The sequence below is a fragment of the Lolium perenne genome, chromosome 7 (genome assembly GCF_019359855.2).
Source record: "Lolium perenne isolate Kyuss_39 chromosome 7, Kyuss_2.0, whole genome shotgun sequence".
Classification (NCBI taxonomy): Eukaryota; Viridiplantae; Streptophyta; class Magnoliopsida; order Poales; family Poaceae; genus Lolium; species Lolium perenne.
Genome location: NC_067250.2, coordinates 298,268,639 through 298,275,524, shown reverse-complemented (window position 1 = coordinate 298,275,524; position 6,886 = coordinate 298,268,639). Strand labels below are relative to the sequence as shown.

The 6,886-nt window shown below is 51.1% G+C and overlaps 1 pseudogene; it reads right to left on the bottom strand.

Annotated features, from left to right (window-relative positions):
• Nucleotides 1-3,585: 3,585 nt before the first annotated feature.
• LOC139833992 (uncharacterized) lies at nt 3,586-5,915 on the bottom strand (annotated as a pseudogene).
• Between the last annotated feature and the right edge of the window lie 971 nt (nt 5,916-6,886).

Here is a 6,886-nt window from a genome sequence, read left to right as displayed (position 1 = left end):
CTACCCCTGTGGAGATGGCAGCAAAGTCGGTTGGTGGGGGGTCTGCTCGTCATTTTTGGATCACCACCTCCCTAGCCCAGAAACCCTCCCAAAAAATACATTTCCTTCAGACCACCCACCGGAACTTCCCAAGTCCCTCTCTCCCACCTCCACGACCACCGCACCGGAACATCCCCGCCGGACTTCCCTGGCCTACCCGAGCCCTCGCGATCCTCGTCATCCGGCTGCTGCCGGGCCGCTTCATCGACGCCGTCATCAACCGGACCGGATCATCCCCGCCAACCTCGAAACCATATGCTCATCCAGCAGTCTACCGCGATCGCTTCAGCTGCGGTATCGTCCACCCCACCGGAGCCGCTTCGCCGGATCCGTCGTCCACCGCATCGTATCTTGCTCACCGACACCGCTGTGCATGAACCGGATCTGCTTCACCGGCGCCGTGCATGATCTAAACTCTTAATCTTGGGGGAACCTGTTTGTGCTAACGACGCGCCGTTACGTTTTTGCAGATGAGATGAGTAACCATGAAGTGTAATGGCCGTCCAACCCCAAGTAGCACATGTAGCGTACTTCATCACCGGATCTATCAACCCCAGGAAGATCTGCTGTGACTCCCACAGAGTGCTTCTCCTAATGTAAGTCCCTTGTTTTAGCGCCATGTTCTGGGTTCAGATGCTTGTTTGTCTGAAGCTCTTTTAGTTCATTCCTAGCAATGACCGTAACACGTTGCTATTTTCTACTTCATTGCTAACTTTAAGCGATTGAACATTTTGGTTTGCATTCCCTGCTCTGTAGATGTAGCCATCATAACTTCTATCTTGCTCAGTCGTTGTTACAAAAATTATAGGTATTATAGTAACATCCTGCTATTATTTAGTTCACGTCCAATTTTAAGTAATTGCACATGTTGGTTCGCATTCCCTGCTCTATAGCTTTTGACATCGTAACTTCTATATTTGGTTTACATTCCCTGCTCTGTAGATCTAGCCATCATAACTTTATCTTACTCAGTCGTTGTTACAAAAATTATGGCATGCTACTATGTTGTTTGTGCCAATTTTTTACTCCATGAACATGTTGGCTTGTATTCCCTGTACTACAGGTGATGCCATTGTTTTGTATCTAGTTCATTGTAAGCTAACAAAGTAAGGACTTAGTTTGGCATGCTATCACTCTGCTATCTAGCCTGTAGTACAAATAAACTTGTCATACTACTAGATAATAATTTTGCGTGCCATCTTGTTCTTCAAAAGCTGCATTATTGACTTGTTTCTCTGACTTGGCATGACGCTCACATATGGAAAGCTGAACATATTGGTTTGCATTCCCTCTTATACAAGTTCACAGGTGATCCCACTATATTCTGTATCTGGTCCATCCTAAGCTCCAGCATTAACTATCCTCTATGTGTTGCTCATTACATGTTTATATCCCGAAACATCTTGATTTGCATCCCCTTCACTATAAGTTCAGGAGTATTATTTAGTTCACGGCCAAAATGAAGTAATTGCACTTGGCACATGTTGGTTCACATTCCCTCCTCTTTAGCTTTTGCCATCGTAATTTCTATTTTTGGTTTACATTCCCTGCTCTGTAGATGTAGCCATCATAACTTCATCTTGCTTTCGATCGTTGTTACAAAATTTATAGCCTGCTACTATGTTGTTCATGCCAATTTTGTACTCCCCGAACATGTTCGTTTGCATGGGACTCGACGGTAGTAAGTCTCATTGTTTCATTCTAACATGCTCTGTTATATTGGCTGTTGGTATGCGGCATGCACTCTTTGTTTGCTTATTGTGCGCATTACAATGATCTTGTTATAACGACGAAATGATGAGTTCCAAATTCTTTGGCAAACAATATTGTAGTGTATTTGCCTTTCCATTGTTCTTTGTCTTAACTTGTAATGTCTTTGTTTCGGATATAGCTTTGCATGGACAACTTAAAAGATTGCCGGATCCCTTCATTGTATTGCTAGGTTTAATTACCATTCAATTTCTCTCGGGTTCTGTAATATTTTTTCAATGCCTTGCAATGATGTAATATTTAGTTAGTTTTTATAGTTCTTTCGCGCATTTTTTCTTTGGTGCTTGTGGTAAGTGAGGCTATCCGATTAAATCAATGTTGCGTAAATATTCTCAATATCTAAATCACGAATTCCCATCCCTTAAACGGCCCAATTAAGCGAAATCACATATGTGCCGCCGCAAAATCCTAAAGCGCCTATTACGCGGCATATAAACAAAGAACTAAACGGGCTGGCCCACTTACTTATTGGGCCACCACTTGATTCTTGTGGACCCCACACTTTTATTGGGCCGCCCACTTGCTTGAAGGTGGACCCCACCCACTACCGGGCCGGCCCACTAACTAGTTGGGCCACCAATTGCTTTTGTGGTGGCCCCCACATACTAAATGGGCCGGCCCTTTAAGACGAAAGTGGGACCCACTGTGTTTTTGGCCCGCCCACTATCTTGTTGGGCCGCCCACTTGCTATATGGTGGACCCCACATACTAAATGGGCTGCCCTTTAACAGAAAGTGGGACCCACCGGTGTTTTGGCCGGCCCACTAGCGTGTTGGGCGGCCCCACTTGCTATATGGTGGACGCCGCATACTAAATGGGCCGCCCTTTAACAGAAAGTGGGACCCACCGGTGTTTTGGCCCGGCCCACTATCTTGTTGGGCCGGCCCACTTGCTATATGGTGGACCCCACATACTAAATGGGCCAGCCCTTTAACCGGAAAGTGGGACCCACTGTGTTTTTGGCCCGCCCACTATCTTGTTGGGCCGCCCACTTGCTATATGGTGGACCCCACATACTAAATGGGTGGCCCTTTAACAGAAAGTGGTACCCACCGGTGCTTTTGGCCCGCCATCGGCTTGTTGGGCCACCATTCGATCAAATGTGGACCCCACGTACTAAATGGGCGGCAGATAGCAGAAAGTGGGACCCACATGCTTATTGGGCCGGCACTTCTTGGGCCGGCCCAGGTTCGTTAATGTGGACCCCACTTTTTGTAAATGGGCCGGCCCGATAGCAGGAAAGTGGGTCCCACATGTCTTGTGGGCCGGCCCTTTTGCCTGTTGACCGGTCAAACGAGTGCATTCGGCCCGGCCCATATACTTAGTGGGCCGGCCCATTAAAGTTTTGACCAGTCAACTTTAGAGGTTAGGCCCGGCCCACGTAACTAATGGACCAGCCCAGCTATATAGTTGACCGGTCAAACTAAGTCAGCTGGCCCGGCCCGCAAACTTAATGGGCCGGCCCGCTTAAGACGTGGCAGGCCTCGTGTGGGCCTACCATCTACCACGGGGTTTCAGCCGGTTAACGCCGTTAACTGCCAGTTAACGGCGTCTGCCACGTGTCAGTTTGCATGACGTCAGCAGTCAACGGGCTCCCGGAAACACTTGGGCAACGGTCCGATTTTCCGTAGCGGAAGGGCGCCCAAGCGCGACGGACCGAAAAAATCGTCGTAGGACTTTGCCTGACGCAGTTTCCACAACAGAACCCATATCGTCGGGTTAGGCCCATAGGCGACGAAAAATACCCCTTAGCGGACGATTTTGAGACGTTGTCTATCAGAACTTTTCTTGTAGTGCAAAGGAACGAAGATGCGAGTAGTCTGGGCAAGTACCAGAGAGACGCTCAAGAGGAACACCACCCTTCAGAGCAGCAGAAGGCTGAATGTTAATGAGGTAAGTTGATGTAGCGACAGCCTCAGCCCAAAAATGCGGCGGAAGAGAGGAAGCAATCATCATAGCACGAGAAGACTCAAGAAGATGACGATGCTTACGCTCGGCGACACCATTCTGAGCATGGGCGCCGGGACACGAGAACTGCGCAAGGGTACCTCGTCAAAGAAGAACACCACGCAGGTGCTGGGAGATATACTCGCCTGCGGAGTCAGCACGAAACACACGAATAGGCGTGGAATACTGAGTACGAACCATGGCTGCAAAACACTGATAAATAGAAAGCACCTCACTGCGAGAGCGCATAAAGAACAACCAGGTGTATCGTGAAAAATCATCAATAAACAAAATATAGTATCGATGACCCCCTTTCGAAGGAAAGGGAGCCGGACCCCAAACATCCGAATGAACTAAATCAAAAGGTCGCTGAGATACAGACGCACTAGTAGGATAGGGAAGCTGAATCTGTTTACCTAACCTACAACCCTGACACGAATGTAAAGACACATCTCCTGAGACAGACCCCAGAAGGCCACGACGAACTAATGACGATAAACGGGAGCCACAAAGATGACCCAGCCGATGATGCCACTGCTGAAAAGAGCCAGTGACAGAAGCAGCAACCGCAGGAGAGCTGGCAGAGGAAGTGGCAGTGGAGGGAACGCGAAGCCAGTCTAACTCCCATAGTCCCGGAGACTCAATGCTGCGAGGGCCAGCTCCAACCAGAGCCTGGGTACGACGGTCCTGAACAGCACAAGAATCAGCATCAAGGATGACACGACAACCAGAATCAGTAAGCTGACTACCAGAGAAAAGATTCATCTTAAGACTGGGAACATGAGAAACATCAGGAACAGTAAAGGAGAAAGTAGAAAGAGTGCCTCGACTAGAAACAAGAAGAGAGGTATCATCAGCCGTGATAACACGGACAGGAGAAAAAAAAGAGCGAAGAGCAGAAAGGATAGAAGACTCAGAAGTCATATGAAAAGAAGCTCCAGAATCCAGATACCACGAAGATGACGTACCTGACTGTGTAGAAGGTGGTGGTCGCGCTGTGCCCGAAGAGCTAGACATAGAACCAGCAGTACCCTACGAGGAAGAGCCTGTAGCAGCAAGCAGACCACGAAGACCACGGATAATATCCTGATCAGACAGCGCAGCAGCAGAAGATCCTGAAGCAACAGCAGAAGAGCCAGATGAACCACCCTGTCGACGAGCAAGATACTGCTGACGGAGGTGAGGATGCCTCGTCCAGCAGCCATAAACATCATGTCCAGTCTTGCCACAGTGGGCACAAGGAGGACGAGGACCACGAGGCTGCTGAGGCTGGCTGTGACCCTGGTCGGCGGGGCAGAGAGCAGTGGCGGTGCTAGAGAGCGCGACGAAACAGGGGGACCACGAGCAGCAAGAACAGAGGGAACCTCAAGGCATCAAAGACCACGAAGACGAGTCTCCTCAGCACGAAGCTCAGCCAGTACCTCAGAGAGCGGAACACGACCACGTGCCACCAGCTGGGCACGACGCGGCTCAAACTCCGGGCGGAGCCGCGATAAAAACTCAAAGACGCGCTGAAACTCCAAATCAGCGCGCACAACCAGGCAGCAGGGACAGGTGGCACACATAGGTGTACGAAGAGAGTCAAGCTGACGCCAGATAGCAGCACTCTGAGTGTAGAAAGCATCAATAGTAGAATCACCCTGCTGAAGAGCATGCTCCTGACGAACCACAGACAAATAAAGTGCATCTCCAGACGGCTGATAGCGCTGACGAAGATAAGCCCACTGAGCAGCAGCAGTGGGAAGAGCCATGAACTCAGAAGCATACTGGGGCAGAACACTGGAAGTGAGAACAGCAGCAGCAAGAGCATCCTCATCTATCCACTGAGTGTAGTCAGTCAGATCCAGCCGGTAGGTCGCAACAGCAGTAGAATGCTCCTGGACCTTCCGGACATACTCCTCCTGAGCAGTAGCATCAGCACTCTGAGCGGCATCCTTGACCGCCTGAGTGGCATCAGGAGCAAGGACAACAGGCGTCGGAGCAGTAGGCGCCGTAGGCGCAACGGGGCGCGGTGGACAGGAGACCTCACCGGAAAGCACACCCCAAAGGCGAAGACCGCGCATGTGGACGCGCATGAAGGCAGCGAAATCAGGATAATTCGCGCCATCGAAAATCACCGGGCAGCGGGGAATCGCGACGTAGCCCGATGCAGAAGACATCTCTTTCAATTTTTTTTTCAAATTTTTTTTTTTGCAGACGGACGGCAGAGCTAAGCCAGAACGGGCCGACCTGGGCCGAAAGTGGGCGGGAGCAGAGATCGAAGATCGATCTCGATCTCGATCGGCACTACGGGGCCGACGGACCGACGGGGAGACGAGGCCGGCGGGGCGGCAAAGGTCGGCGGGGTAGCCGGCGGCGGGAATCGGTCTGGCGGCGGCGGGCGAGGCCGGCGGCGGCGGGGCGGGTCCGGCGGCGGGGCGGGGCGAAATCGGTCCGGCGCTTGGGGGCGGGCGGAGAAACGGATCCGATGGTGGCGGTTTTGGCGATCGGGGAGCTCGGGTGTGGGGATTGCGTGGGGATTCGGGGCTGGGGGGCGATTTTGGTGGCAGGGGAATTCGGGGCTGGGATGAAATCGGGATGGTATCGGTATAGAAAAAGAGATTGAATCGATCCAGAAAAAGGAAGACGACGACGGCGGCCAAATCGGGAACCGGCGAAGAAGACCGGGGCGAGCTGACGGCGGTCACAGGAACCCTAACGTGGGCTCTGATACCATGATAGGAATAGACAGCTTGTATTCCTCAGGGGCCAAAGGCCACAATATATAGTACATGTACAGGTGGAAATATGCAGGAAAACCCCCTAACAAGTGGGGAAATACAATATACAAATATAGCTCTAACACTGGGAACTTCTGGCTGGGATTGCTAGAGAGATTAACGAGCAGATGAGCACATTGAAAAGAAGAGAACTGCATCGGTTCCAGGTCCAGGCGATCTCCTCCTGGCGCCATTTTCTTAGCTGCAGATTGCAGCGTGCCTTTCCCGTCTAGACGGCGAGCAAACTGGGCCTTGGGCCTCGGCTCCTGGAAGTTCCCGACCCGCCTCGCTGCATTTCCATGAAATGGAACTGCTACCGTCGGATGCGAACAGATGGACCACACGAAAGAACGTCCCTCTGCAGTTTTTTC